The sequence below is a fragment of the Eleutherodactylus coqui genome, chromosome 2, assembly GCF_035609145.1.
Source record: "Eleutherodactylus coqui strain aEleCoq1 chromosome 2, aEleCoq1.hap1, whole genome shotgun sequence".
Lineage (NCBI taxonomy): Eukaryota > Metazoa > Chordata > Amphibia > Anura > Eleutherodactylidae > Eleutherodactylus > Eleutherodactylus coqui.
This window is the reverse complement of record NC_089838.1, coordinates 298,743,472-298,759,638: the sequence shown is the minus strand read 5'-3', so window position 1 is coordinate 298,759,638 and position 16,167 is coordinate 298,743,472. Positions and strand designations below refer to the sequence as shown.

Genomic DNA, 16,167 nt, shown 5'->3' with positions numbered 1-16,167 from the left:
TGACACCAATATCTTCATATGTAGCCATTGGGTCCCCTAGTACAGGGGTCCCCAACTCCAGTCCTCAGGGACCACCAACAGGTCATGTTTTCAGGATATCACCTGTGGCAACGTCTGAGGCACTGACAATAATTACATCACCTGCGCAATACTGAGGAAATCCTGAAAACATGACCTGTTGGTGGTCCCTGAGGACTGGAGTTGGGGACCCCTGCCCTAGTAAAGTAGCCGAGTGGGACAGCTACCTCTGCACCAAAAGACATACGTTTTTTCCTTGTCTGAGTCTTTCACAGGATGATAGGAGTGGCCTTTTGAGAGTATGGTTAAACCAGATGGCATGGGTAATAACCTAGAGGTCATGGGTAATAACCTAGAGGGCATGGGTAATAAGCCAGAGGGCATGGGTAACCGAAAGAAGGAGACAGACAGAGAGAACACAAAAGAGGGAGAGTGAGAATGAGAGAGAACAAAAGATGCTGTGGTCACGTTGTGTTGTAGACTTGGGTTGCCAATAATACTTTGGGATTAAGGTTAGTACACAAAGGCATTATTGGCAACCCATCATGTGCTATAGACATTTTTACCATGTGAACTACAGCTCCCAATGTGACCATTACATGGGTGAAGGCATGCTGAGGTGTAGCATAGCAAACTAGAGTGCTGCAGACCTTACATGTGAACACAATATGATGTGAAGCAGTAAGAGACAGACTAGACAATGACACCGAGTGACTCATAGGTGACATTCTCTGTGCTCCTTCTTTTTCTTCTTCATCTGCTCCAGACCTTCATGACTTCTCCAGCTAATTCTTGCCCCTGGAGTTTGCAGCCCACACATCTTTGGCTCCTCTGAAAACAACAGCATGGTGCGATGAGTCATCTAAAATAGTGCTACTAACTGCCCTCGAAATAAATTATAATCTACACTGTGACCCCAGAAATAAATAACAATGTACTACAGAAATAAATTATACTACACACTGTGCCCCCAGAAATAAATTATCTTCTTTCTTCTCTATCCAGGCTCAGAAGATCACGAGGACTTCTAGCCACAACTACTCTCTATACACTATCCCCATCCGACTTCTACCTCCAATGTCCCCCATACAGTAACTTCCCACACTGTGCCCTCTACAAAATAATAATGCCCCCTTTGTGACCCCACCAGTAGTTAGGTGACCCGTTGTGGCCACCACTAATAATTAGGCGACCAGGAGACCTAATCCTAGGTGTCCTCTGGGAAATCCAAGGGACTTGACAAGTCTGTGTATTACGGGTGAGTGTCCCCGGTCCATAGATACTTATGATGCTGTGAGTCTGGACCACAAGACAAGCTGGGACACATATAATGGGTGCACAGAAATGCACCCATTATATGTTTGTGGGAATGTGACCTTAAGGTAATTCTACTAATTCTGCTAGCAATTAATGGTCAGAGCAATTATCGGGCTTTTTTTGTTGGAGCATAACAATGTAATAGAGGAAGTCTATACGTCTTACACCTCCTATATTAGATAGAACAGCTGCAGAACGTCTCTCTCTGGAGGACCCAACACATCCTGTGATACAGAGAGCACATGAATGTCAATGAGAACTGTGTAATGCTTCATACCACTAATGGGGGGCGCTGGTGGTGGGACATTAAACACTTCTGCCAGGCTGATCACAGATTATAGCTGACTAACGGGAGTCCCTGTAGCAGGGCAACCTGTGATTAGCTCAGTTTTAGTTATTTGGGAAGATTGGGACAGGTAAGACAATGAAGAAGTCAAAGCAGTCCAAGACTTTACCTTCCTCGGATCGAGAATGGACTGCAATGGAAAATTGCACCAGGTTGCAGCACAATGTTAAGTATGGATAAGATCTGAAAAAACAAAGACATAATGATTGCAACGAAATGCCGGCAAGTCAACGCAACCATCTCCCCAATTACAACTTATGGCTGTGAGTGTTAGACACCGAAGAAAACGGACCGGAGGAAAATCGATGTCTTCGAGTTTTGGTGCTGGAGGAAGCTCCTACGATTTCCTTGGACCGCCAAGATCACAAACAAAACAGAAAAAAAGCCATTTAAGACCGAACTGATACATAAAGTGTCCAATAGTCGACCCCGACTAAACGCATAAAGATTAGAGATGAGCGAGCGTACTTGGTTCGGGTGTTTTTGCACTCGAGCGCCGCTTTTTCCGAGTAACTGATTACTCGGACGAAAAGATTCGGGAGGCGCTGGGGGTGAGCGGGGGGTTGCAGAGGGGAGTGGGGGGGGGGGAGAGAGAGAGAGCTCCCCCTTGTTCCCCACTTCTACCCCCCGCTCCACCATGCCGCCCCCTGCCCCCTGGCGCCCCCCGAATCTTCTCGTCCGAGTAGTCAGTTACTCGAAAAAAAGCGGTGCTCGAGTGCAAAAACACCTGAACTATATACGCTCGCTCATCTCTAATAGCTAGACAATGGGGGAGAGTTATCAAAACTAGTGCACGGAAAAGTAGAGACCTTGTCTTCTCCATAGTAACCAATCAGATTTTGGCTCTTATTTTTCAGAGGCTATTTGAAAAATGAAAACTGTGTCCTGATAGATTGCTAGCCTAGGGGCAACCAGCACCCTATTATGGCACCTAGGGCTGGGATGTATGTCTGCCTATTAAGCTGTGCCTGTGGCAGGGCTTAATAGAGTGCCTGCAGAATTGCAGTATTGTAGTACCGATTGACTGAACACTATAGGGATAAAAAAAGGGAAGTGAAATAAAACCCTTTTTATTATTCAAACTTTCACATCGCATCAAAGGAAAAATGTGAAAAAAAAATTTTATTTCAAAAAGTGGGTTAGGGAAAATAAAGATGAAAACTGGACCGTATCTTCAAGGGGCTAATTAGACAATTCTCCAAATCTTCTATCTGTGGGCGCCCACTGGGCCGTGTACATGATACAGCAGCCTAACATTAACTCCTTGGCACTGGGGTGTATTATGTGAAGCCTCTTTTTCCCATTGCAGGTACATACTTCAGCGCACGCCGACGTCGTAAGATGCGATTCATGAGGATTAGATAAATGAATTGACCCATTTGATTATAAATGCAAATCAATAGTTTGTTTTACGGTACGAACCTCCATGTAATGGATCAGGAACAAACAAAAAATCGTTAGAAAGTGTGCGCCAGCCATTGTGCGGAAGACGGGGCGATCAGCGATATAAATGAGATCATTGTTTAAGTCATAAGGAAAATCAATGTGTTGCTTCGGAAAGACACAGAGCTCCTCATAAATTAGCAAGTGCGATGCGCCGGGTAAGGGGGGGCGCCTGGCCGTGTCCTTCCCAGCTCAGCTTCCGTTACTCTGTACACCCCAGATAAGCTACAATCCACCCGCATGGCCACACAGGCCAGACAAAAGATTCTCCAACTGAATGGAATCAGAAATCTGCAATATGTATGTATGAATGAGCCCTAATACAAAGCTCCAAATCACCTGCATAGGCCTAGCGTTAGATACCATTCTGCTTACCTGCAGCCACCACTAGGGGGAGCTTACTGAACACAAGCGGATTTGCATTGCGGAATCTGGAGCGGATATCCGCCTGGATGTGGGTTCCACCCATAGCATTCTATGGCAAAACGTGATTTCCTCTACACGAGTGGAAATCAATTGCTATTTTCCACTCACAGAGATTTAAAAAAGAAATAAAAATCTACTGCACATGTCCGCTGGCGAGCCGTGCAGACCCTCTGCAGTACAGATAATTCAGGTACACACGGACGCCGGCTGGGCACAGGGTCGGATTCTGCATGCGGAATCCAACACCCCATGTGCAGCCAGCCTTACGTATAGAGTGCAATGTATAATCAGTAGGCAGTAAGCTCATAAGCTCCCCCTAGTGGTCGCTGGGATTAATCAGAATTTTCTCATTTAAGGCTTTTTATACACTGGATTTTGAGATTTTTGTATTCAAAAAGTAGATCTTTCACCATCATTAAAAAAAAAAAAAAAAAATAAAAAAGCATGCGATTTTTTTTTTTACCTAAAAAGGTGGATATTAAGGGGTTCTCCCACTTGTAGCTGTTTTCAAACACGTCTGTACAGTGCGCAGTGACTCAGGTTGGAGTCCTATTCACTTCAATAGGATTCAGCCTACAGTACCAACTTGGGCCACTGTGCGATGTACGGAGCTGTTTGAAAACCGCTATAAGTGGTATAAACTCCTTCAATGTTCTATCCATATATGGCCCGTTTTTTCGTAAAGTCTAGGGGTCACCACGCCCCACCACTATTGCTCCATAAATGCAGGTACAAAATTGCAGCAAGCAAACCGCCTGAGACTCCTCCGGACCCCGGAGAAGGACGGCCCTCCACTTCACTAAACAAGCATTCATCTCTGTCTCAAAGTTTATCCAGTTTTAAGAAGTCCGCAGCCCAGACAGTCAATCCCTCTTTATGATTTCATACTTCAGTTCTCAGGGGGGAGGCAGCTGGTGACAAGAAATAGTCATTATATGCAGGCTGCGGAGCTGCACTCTCCTCACACTCTGAGTATCACCTCCCTGCTGCGAGCCGGGAGGAACCTGAAGCTGCGGGGCTCCAGTGCCTACCCGGTGTCACTTATAATACTGCTGTCTGCTTGGGCTGCGCTCACACTTCACTTTTTTTGCTCCGTTTTTGAAAGGCGGCAAAGCAATGCGTGGATTGCTAAAAAAAAAAAAAAGTAAAAAAATGTATACTTTTTTTTTGCTGTAGGTCAAAAATGGAGCAGAAAAAAACCCATCCCTTGTGAACACGGATGTATTGGCGCACGTATATTTTGCACATGTGTGAATAGAACTCATTTGTTCATATACGTATGAACATTTTTGGCGCTCGAAAAGAGATAGAAAATGTTTTCTCGTTACGCGCATTTTTGCACCAAAAGGGGTTTGCGCAAATGTGCGCACAATAAGCAAGGAGATGCGTGAAACGCTGAGCAATTTCACTGGAAAAAGAACGCATCTGGAATTAATCAGCCATTTCCATCGGTGCGTCTGTTTGCGGCGCGCAGAAGAACACGGCCTGTGGGCAGGAAAAGTGCGCTGTAAAACACCAGTACGCGCTCACAAAACCCTCGTTCATAGTGCAAGATAGAGCAATTGTGCTTGCGCTCGGATGAAGTCAGCCTTACGCCAGTATCACATGGGCATAAGGCTATTTATGTGCACATTTGCGCAATGGCGTTGCATGTGTGCGAATTTTATTGTACTTTTTGTGCAGGCAAATTGTAGACATTTGGCACACACACAAAAAAAACCACGTAACCGTGCTCCCATTCGTTGAGCGGAAACCGAACAAACCCCGTTATAGTCAATGGGGTCCATTTGGCACTGTTTGCTTCTGTCATAAGACGGACCTGTTCGGGCCTAGGGGATTCCCCTCTCCTGCTCCTCGAACAGAGCAGGAAAATGAAACCCCAACGCAGGTGTGAAGGCAGCCTATCTCCATTATGCTGGACATGTGCAGTCAAGCCGGGTACGATGCTCCATATATTTTGTATATAGATTCTGGCTTGTCTTTCAATTCCCAGTCATTGTTACAAGGCTTGTATAAAGAGTCTGGCATTGACTTGCAGGAATGCTGCCTTCCAATAGGTGGCGCTGCAGATGTATTGTTCCATCTCCCTTATTTCCATATATCTTGGGACTGTCCTGTGTTGGTGGATCTCTGGGAAGAAATATGACGTATTACCCGTAAATCCACTGATTACACATTGCACCAAATCTCCTGCACTGTTTGGTTGCACCTTAATGATATTGCCTTGTCTGTATATACAGTAAACACTCGGTGGGTCGCCATCTGGTAAATGCGGCAAAAACTTGTATTCCTAGGATTTGTAGGCTGACTTGTTGTCTCTATGGGTTGACAAGATTCAGGAGAGTCTGAGGATGGAGGACCTCACAGCTTCACTTAAAGGGACCCAGGAAAAGTTCACAAAAACTTTCTGAGCTGTAAGTGTACGTCCAGAATAGGTGATTTTCCAGTCCTCTTGTCTGTAATTGGCCGATACTTTTACCAGCTTGATTGTTTATAGTAGAAAATGTTAATTCATAAAAGAATAAAATAAATAGATAATAATTAGAGATGAGCGAACGTACTCGTTTCGAGTAATTACTCGATCGAGCACCAGGATTTTCGAGTACTTCCGTACTCGGGTGAAAAGATTCGGGGGGCGCCGGGGGGCGGGGGGAGGCGTGGCGGCGCGGGGGGTAGCAGCGGGGAACAGGGGGGAGCTCTCTCTCTCTCCTTCTCCCCCCCACTCCCCGCTGCAACCCCCCACTCACCCACGGCGCCCCCGAATCTTTTCGCCCAAGTACTCGAAAATCGCGGCGCTCGGGCGAAAAAGGGGCGTGGCCGAGTACGCTCGCTCATCTCTAATAATAATGAGTCCTGGACCGCCCCTTTAAGATTTTTGCTTGCTGTCAGTCAATAGAAGCACAACCCATCCTGATCATGTCCAATGGACACAGCCGTGTACCGCGGCCAAGCTGATGTTACCCGCAGATATGCTTGATCTTCAGGAAAATCCAGCAAAAGGCGCCACGTTTACGATGTGAATCTTGGTTGTGTTCCGAACAATTTAGTGAAACCAAGCATTTGCATTTTCACACGATTAACCCCTTAGTGACCGGCATATCATTTGTGCCCTTAAGAACCAAGCGGTTTTCATTGTCGCATTGCAAGAGCCATAATTCGTGGGCATAGCTGTATGAAGGCTGTTTTTTTTTGGGGGGGGGGACAAGTTGTAGTTTTTATTGTCCCCACTTTGGGTAAATGTGATGTAGAACTTTTAGTATTATTTATTTTTTTTGGGGGGGGGGGATGGGAAAAAAACATTCAGAAATTCTGCCACTGTTTTATGAATTTGGTTTTACAGTGTTCATTACTCAGTAAAGGTAACATAACTTTTAGAGATGAGTGAGTATACTCGCTAAGGCACATTACTCGAGCGAGTAGTGCCTTAGCCGAGTATCTCCCCGCTCGTCTCTAAAATTTCGGGGGCCGAGGCGGGTGACAGGTGAGTTGCGGCAGGGAGCGGGGAGATCCCTTCCTCCCCAATCTCCGCCGCCGCCCCCCATCGCTCCCTGAATCTTTAGAGACGAGCGGGGGGATACTCGGCTAAGGCACTACTCACTCGAGTAATGTGCCTTAGCGAGTATACTCGCTCACCTCTAATAACTTTCTTATCTGATCAGCACAATTACCGCGATACCAAGTGTGTAGAGATTTTTTATTTCCTACTACTTTAAAAAACATGCTCTTATTAGGCTATAGAAAAACCATTGACTCTGCATCGCCGCGTTCTAAGACCCAGAACGCCTCTATTTTCCCAGTAATGGAGCTCTGTGAGGTTTTGAGGGACAAGTTCTACTTCATATTGATATCATTTTGAGTTCCGTGTGACATTCGGATTGCTTTTTATGCCTAATCCGTTTTTATTGAATTTTTCACATAAAATATTCATTATCAAGTGGGTCTCGCCGGACCTTATTAAAGAACAGCAGCAAAGAATGTAGCATATACCTTAGTAAATGTCTGCGGGCCGTGACCTGCAGATAGCTTCCTTCCACTATCACGAAGTACAGTAGGGACGTTTTCACACGTGCGACAAAATCATGCGATTTTTTTTTTTTTTTTTTTTTCTCACGATGCAACAGCGCTACAAGTCGCATGCATGTGAAGCCCCTGCTTTCCGATGGCTTCCTTCACATTAGCGATGTTTTGTAGGCTGCTACATTGTAATTTTAAAAAAATGATGCCACGCTCTATACTGCCGCGATTTGCAATGTTTTGTAGCGCATGTTTCCCTATAGAGCCTTCATTAATGTTGCATCGCACAAAATTGAGGTTTTCATGCGGTGCAATGTAATTTTTACAGTAGGAAGTCCTACTGTTTGTCCCTAAAATAAGCCCTAGCTGCCTTAAAAAATAAAAACAAATAATGCATTACCTAACAGGCGCTCTCCGCTCTGTCACATTTCTCCGCCAATTTCGCCGCACTTGTTTGTTCTCTTCAGCCAGCACTTTCTGGTCATGGAGTTCAAAAATCCCACCTCCAGGAAGCGTTGGCTCTCATTGGCTGAGCCATGGCGCTCGAAAACCAATCACTGCAGCACTCGATGAACCAAGCACAGCCATTCAACTTTACATGAAGAGGATTCAAGCGTGACTGGGAAGTATAAGAAATCTATAGCACAGATAACACTGCTGGCCTGGTGACCCCCTAGCACTAATTCAGAGACCATAAAACCTTCACTCCCTTATCAGTGTCTGTTCAAAGATGTTTGTATTTCTGTTGCAGTATTCTTTTAAGTGCAAATTAATCACATCCATGTTTGTGTCTTGTCATAAGTATGTGTGTATATATATGCATGCCTCTTCAGATCTATTTGATTTAAGACTGAAGAAAAACCCGAGAGGTCTGAAAGCTCGCTATAACATCATGTATTTTGTTAGCCATTAAAAGGTATCATATCTACAAGATTACTTGGTTTCTCTTGCTTGGAAAAATCACATAAAGCCCATTAGTGACCGCCGTAAAACGGTGTATTGGCGTCACTAAGGCGTTAACACTGTCCCAGCTCTTTTCTACACGTTTCCTACCTTTTGCCTCCTTTCTACGCAGCTCCTACCTGCCCAATTTTCATTTCTACACATTTCCTTGCTTTTCCTGCCCATCTTCTCTCCATTGCTTCTGTCGCGTTCCTTCTTGCTCACACAACTCCTAAAGTTGTAACTCCACCAATTTGTCATGGACCGGACACAGACGGGTTTTACGGGTCCAACAGTCACCAACCTGTGACATCCGGCACCCAGTTTACTCCCACACGGCCTGCCTGCCTTTCTTTCCTTCCTATACAACCTCTGCTGCTTTGTCCCTCTATTCTAGAAGGATTCTACCTGCCCCTTCTCTTCTTTCTTCAAGGTTCCTTACTTTTTGGGGTGATCTCTCCCTTGCAAATGGATCTTAGACCACTTGCAACTCCCCCACACAGTTCAGAGTTTCTACGATATCAGATATGACCAATTTTTATGGTCATACATTTTATGATTTATGATCAATTAGACGGTGTTTATTCTTAACACACCCTGTGGTTTTCCTCAATACTGCGGAGTGCGGAGTTCTGTCTTACCAGTGTTTTTATTTTATTGCTCTACAGTATGTACAACGTTTTGCATATAAGGTTCGGTTTCCATATTTCTGGCCATCAGGTTCTTTTTTTCCCCTTTAGCATACTAGTGAAATGCAGAAAAGAAAGTGATGCCAAAACTGATCCCATAATTTTCATTGGGATTACAGATGAGCGAACATGCTCATTCGAGTATTAGCATACTCGATGGTGCTCGCTACTCAAGTGAGTACCAAGCCGTGTTCGACCCCTCCCCGTTTTGACCCCTCCTCTCATTACCACTTCCTGCTGTGACGTGCCAGCATGCGCACGCTCGTACGTCCACAGCAGTATCTAGAGAGATAGAGAGAGAGACTCGGCGGGTCCATTGCAAAAATGCTCGCGTCTCCTATTGGCTTCAATGGGGTTCGTTACTCAAATAGAGCTCTCGAATATTACAAAAAGCTTGACTTGGATAACGAGCACCTGAGCATTTTGGTGCTTGCTCATCTCTAATTGGGATCATTCATGGCATTGTGCACATCAGCCTGGATGCTGGATGCCTCATAGAATGGTAGAGTTGGAAGGGACCTCCAGGGTCATCGGGTCCAACCCCCTGCTCAGTGCAGGATCACTAAATCATCCCAGACAGATGTCTGTCCAGCCTCTGTTTGAAGACTTCCACCGAAGGAGAATTCACCACCTTCGGTGAAGGGTTGTCCACATACTTTTGACCACATGGACTTAAATTCAGGTTCAGATCTGATATTTCGCTTGTCGAAAGGCAAAAACAAGCTGTACAAATCTTGAAACATTTAGGATTTTCACAGTCGTGATCTAGAAAAGCTCCAATATGCTGGATGTCCCAAGACTTAGGTTCTCAGGCACTGAAGGTGGACATAGTTGATTCATGTCTTGCCCACATGGATGGGTTACATATTCCATTAACATGAGCAAGATGTCAACAAATAGTCCTCACCCAAGACCCCCAAGACCTTTCAAGGACCAGCTTGTGACAGACACTATTAGGTAATTCTACTATATCCATGTACTTCTGGAAAAGCCTTATAAGACCAAGAAACATAAAAATTCACCATGGCCCTCCTTATATGAAGGAGAAAGCTATGGCAGATAATGACCTGTCATAGAAACTTAGTGACCCCCTTAAGTTAGTGAAGTTCTGGTATGTGAGAGCGAGAGGCAGGGGTCACATTTATCTCCCCTCCTGTCTTCCATAGTTAATAAATTTAGCTCTAGATTAAAAGTATTGATTGTGTCGGTGGCGTGATAAATACTGCAAGGGAGGGAAATAAAAAGAGGTGTGAGGAGTATGAGGCGTGGGTAAACACTGTATGCAAGATATGGACAGGAATAACTGTATTTATGGCGGAGGGCTAGAAATGCGCAGTTATAAAATATCTGCCGTATATATTATACATTCCAAGAACTAGTAATTCTGTTCATTAGAATCCATTCTTTGATAGGATATTTGTGGCTTAAAACCATATGAAATAGACCTCAGTGATTAGATCCAAAGTCACCTCTAAATGGGGTTCTGCCAGAACTTTGGGACCCTGTTGTGTTAATAACTCAGAGTCTGAGCCCCCCGGAGGACCTTCTGTAATCTGGTAGGCCAGTCTGAACCTGGAAGACCGTAACCTCATACCACATATAGCGATGTATGGTCAAGATACCTATAGCCATGTCGTTTGCTAAACGGTAATTGAATATGTTCAGGCTTAAGGCCCCATACACATTAGACGTTAGTCATCCCAACCAGCTGATAACGGTGGGGCCGGACAACTCTTTAATGTGATGATTCCCAACCGGGGCACCATGAGAACACACCCAGGCTGGGAATTGCTTAGCCAACATTAAAGGGGTTTTACAGGCGGCGCACACCAGGATACACTGGGGTCAAAGTGGAAGCTGCTGCTCCAACCCCTGTGTAGTGGCCGGTGGTCATAATTGCAGGCGCAGCTCTAACTGAAATTAATGGGAGCTGTGCCTGCAGTTTCGAGCGTCAATACACACATGTCAGGGCAGCAGCTTCCGCTCCGATCCCTGTGTATGCCAATGGATGCTGTCTGGAAAATTAGTGAGGCAGAAGCCAATTTCCCCCAAAAAATTCCTTCCCGACTCCATAGTGGCAGTCAAAATAATCCCTGGATCATCATTTGAAAGTTCCTGCCTGATTCCAAGACCCGGATCAACAACCCCACTGGTTATAGTGGAAATGCTGCGGATTTTCCGCACTGGAAAATTCTGCAGCAAAATCCGCAGCATTTCTGCAAAAGACACAGAGTCAAAATCTGAAGTCTTCTCAGTGCCTCCTTCACTGGCAACCTCTAGTGAGTGCAGCGCCGCTGGTCAGGTGATACGGAAGTGGCCAGCGGCGCTGCACTCACTAAAGACCGCCAAGTGCCAGGAATATCAGAGGTAAAATCATTTGTTGTGATAAGCCCCGCCCCTTGTCATGTGCCCCTGACCACACTCCTTTTTTGGTAGGGCTGCCACACAGTAAACTTTTTTACCCATGGATCCCCAAAGGCTGAAAAGCTGGGAAATACTGTTCTAATGTGTATGGTGGTGGGTCAACTTTCTCCTGATAGATGATGTCGGGGAAAAGAAGGATCACAGACGTTGAATTTCAACACCCAGTCCTTAGATTCCTGCAGAGCTGTCTGGCTGTGGCTTACCTCCCTGGCTGTGGCTTACCTCCCTAAACACTAAAGCTCAGCCAAATGCTCATGTGTATGGGGCAGCCGGGGAAACAGGTGTCAGACAAACAGTCTTTTATCCAATGGTTGTTGAATATGTATGGGAAGTTTAATGTTTGGCAACGAAGGACGTCTGCTTAACCTCATGGTTAACCTCATGGTTAATTGTATTTTCTTGCTTAATCATGATATAAATGAAATGTTTTACATCTTTCTAATATACTTTGTTTTCCATTTCTGACCTTTTTTCAAAATACTAGTTTGCCGTCAATGAATGAGAACACTCTTGGTTAGGCGGCTCTCATACCTGCATTGGGGTGAGTTCAGGGTTTCCATCTTTCTGCTCCATTTTTGGAGGAGAGAATTTGAAATAAAATGGGGAAAAAAAATCTTTTTAAAATGTTATTTTTTTGTTTTTCTTTTTACAGAAACATAATGCTGCAGACTGCACTCTTTTCCAGTCACAAAAAATGGAAGCCTAACAGAAAGTAAACAAGTAGAGATGAGCGAGGATACTCGCTAAGGGCAATTACTCGATCGAGCATTGTCCTTAGCGAGTACCTGCCCGCTCGGGAGCAAAGATTCCGCTGCCGGCGGCGGGCAGGGAGCTGCGGGGGAGAGCGGGGCGGAACGGAGGGGAGATCTCTCTCTCCCTCTCTCCCCCCCGCTCCCCCCTGCTCATGGCCATAACTCACTTCTCACCCGCGCCGGCACCCGAACCTTTGCTCCCAAGCGGGCAGGTACTCGCTAAGGACAATGCTCGATCGAGTAATTAACCTTAGCGAGCATGCTCGCTCATCTCTATACACAAGCTTTTCCGTTTGCTTTCCATTTTTTTATCATTATTTTTTCATTTTATTTCAGCTTTTCTCCTCCAAAAACGGAGCAGAGAGATGGAAACGCTGAATTGACCCCAACACAGGTGTAAGAATGGCCTTACAACCAGAAGCATTAAAGCTGCCGGTCCACGAGCGCTTTTGCATTGCGTTCCCAGCGGCGATAACCCGGCTGCGGGAAACGCAGTGAACGCTTTCCATAGCGCTGCTATGGAAAGCGCAGCCCCCTGTCCACGAGCGGAGAATCCTAGCGATTCTCTGCTCGCGGACGGCAAATCGCAGCATGCTGCGATTTGCCCCGATTCTCCACAGACAGCCTATCTGTCAGATAGGCCCACCACGGAGATCCATCTGTCGGCTCCTGCTCCTGGGCGGATTTCACAAAGCCCTTGGACAGGCAGCCTAACCCTGCACATATCTTGCCCTGCTGTCCGCTAGAAGTGGATACAATTGTATTCAGTATAGATGCAGCCTGGACTCTAAACATATACAATGTAGCGAAGTACTAGAGAGGTTTGTGCTGCCACCGCTGTGCTGAGCTCACAGAGCATTGTCCACACTGGATACAACTACATCCACTACTGAGCCAACTATCATCTTGAAAATCGTGAGGAGTTGAAACACAAATTATATTAGAAAGTTGCAGAACCTTCTTTTATTTATACATTGATTAATCTTTATTTATTACGGCTGGCTTCACACGGGCGATTGTGATTATGTTGCGAAAAATCATGGCAAAATCGCACCTTTATTCACCGCGATTTGAGAGCGTTAGCAATGCTTTTTTTTTTTTAGAATACGCTGCCATCTGCGATAAGATTGCGCAGCAAATTAGCACGATTTTTTATCACATAAGTCAATAGGACTTCGTAATGTTGAAATCGCGTCACATCGCAATGCGCGTTTGTAGCGTTGCAATGCGATAAAAAGAAGCCTCCATAGCAATGCATGGGAGATAAAAAGTAGCAGATCGCAAAAAGATGGAGCACGCCACGATTTATTATCCCCTCAACATCACATCAGTGAAAACATCGTGGATGGGAATGAAACCGTTGTAAATCACTGGTTTCATATTCCGCTTTTTTACTAACTATCGCAGCAGGCGAAAATCGCACGATTTTCTTGCCCGTGTGGAGCCAGCATAGGGGTGCTTTCACACCTGCAGCAGGGATTCCGCTTTCCTGTTCCATTTGGGAATCCCTGTGGCTGAAGGATTCCGTCTCTGGGTGGACTCTATTGACTATAATGGGGTCCGCCTGCCTTCCACCCCGCTGCCCAGTTTTTGGACAGAAGAAAACGCATTGCATGCAGCACTTTTTGTTTCCTTATTTGCAGCCAGATCTGCGATGGACCACCAGGCGGAGGTTCTGACGCAGATGTGAAACCGGCCTAAAATTGGAAATTCCCTTTAAGCCAGTGTGAGGATGTCTTGAATGCAGCTTGGGGTCCTCTACTTAGTATCACAGTAATATAGCAGGCACAGTGTGAGGATATACTTACCGCTACGTACATACAGGGTCTGGATACATCAGTATGGCAGTCAGCTCTGCCCTTATGTAGCTCCTGTTTGTCACAAGATGGAAGCACTAGAAGACAGTGAGGAGGAATCGCCTCCTTCACTTTCCAGAGGGCTGTTATGTGATATCAAGCCATAAAGCAACTCCAGACAGGCCCCTGGCAGTACTGTGCCTGCAAATATACGTATATACAGATATGACAGCCTGCAAATATACAAGTATACACAGTGCAGATATGACAGCCTGCAGATATACATGTATACACAGTGCAGATATGACAGCCTGCAAATATACATGTATACACAGTGCAGATATGACAGCCTGCAGATATACATGTATACACAGTGCAGATATGACAGCCTGCAGATATACATGTATACACAGTGCAGATATGACAGCCTGCAGATATACATGTATACACAGTGCAGATATGACAGCCTGCAGATATACATATATACACAGCGCAGATATGACAGCCTGCAAAAATACACAGTGCAAATATGACAGCCTGAAAATATACATATCTAATCCACAGTGCAGATATGACAGCCTGCAAAAATACATGTATATATAGTGCAGATATGACAGCCTGCAGATATACATGTATACACAGTGCAGATATGACAGCCTGCAAATATACATGTATACACAGTGCAGATATGACAGCCTGCAGATATACATGTATACACAGCGCAGATATGACAGCCTGCAGATATACATGTATACACAGCGCAGATATAACAGCCTGCAGATATACATATATACACAGCGCAGATCTAAATATACATGTATACACAGTGCAGATATGACAGCCTGCAGATATACATGTATACACAGTGCAGATATGACAGCCTGCAGATATACATGTATACACAGTGCAGATATGACAGCCTGCAGATATACATATATACACAGCGCAGATATGACAGCCTGCAAATATACATGTATACACAATGCAGATATGACAGCCTGCAAATATACATGTATACACAATGCAGATATGACAGCCTGCAGATATACATATATACACAGTGCAGATATGACAGCCTGCAGATATACATATATACACAATGCAGATATGACAGCCTGCAGATATACATATATACACAATGCAGATATGACAGCCTGCAGATATACATGTATACACAGTGCAGATATGACAGCCTGTAGATATACATATATACTCAACGCAGATATGACAGCCTGCAAATATACATGTATACACAATGCAGATATGACAGCCTTAAGATATACATGTATACACAGTGCAGATATGACAGCCTGCAAATATACATGTATACACAGTGCAGATATGACAGCCTGCAGATATACATATATACAGCGCAGATATGACAGCCTGCAAATATACATGTATACACAGTGCAGATATGACAACCTTAAGATATACATGTATACACAGTGCAGATATGACAGCCTGCAAATATACATATCTAGTCCACAGTGCAGATATGACAGCCTGCAAAAATACATGTATACATAGTGCAGATATGACAGCCTGCAGATATACATGTATACACAGCGCAGATATGACAGCTTGCAAATATACATGTATACACAGTGCAGATATGACAACCTTAAGATATACATGTATACGCAGTGCAGATATGACAGCCTGCAAATATACATGTATACACAGTGCAGATATGACAGCCTGCAGATATACATATATACACAGCGCAGATATGACAGCCTGCAAATATACATGTATACACAATGCAGATATGACAGCCTGCAGATATACATATATACACAGCGCAGATATGACAGCCTGCAAATATACATGTATACACAGTGCAGATATGACAGCCTGCAGATATACATGTATACACAGTTCAGATATGACAGCCTGCAAATATACATGTATACACAGTGCAGATATGACAGCCTTCAGATATACATGTATACACAGCGCAGATATGACAGCCTGCAAATATACATGTATACACAGTG

At 44.7% G+C, this 16,167-nt stretch overlaps 1 protein-coding gene and 1 long non-coding RNA gene across 8 annotated transcripts in view; one reads left to right on the top strand and one right to left on the bottom strand.

Moving 5' to 3' along the window:
• The window catches only part of LOC136612771 (inositol polyphosphate-5-phosphatase A-like), a 57,700-nt gene that overhangs the window by 26,159 nt on the left and 15,374 nt on the right, over positions 1-16,167 (top strand). The gene's annotated exons all lie outside the window — the stretch shown is intronic.
• On the bottom strand, positions 740-14,256 carry LOC136610845 (uncharacterized). The gene is made up of 3 exons (XR_010790184.1): positions 14,180-14,256; positions 1,791-1,864; positions 740-849 (listed from the first exon to the last, which is right to left on the bottom strand). It is a non-coding gene; the product is annotated as an uncharacterized lncRNA (long non-coding RNA).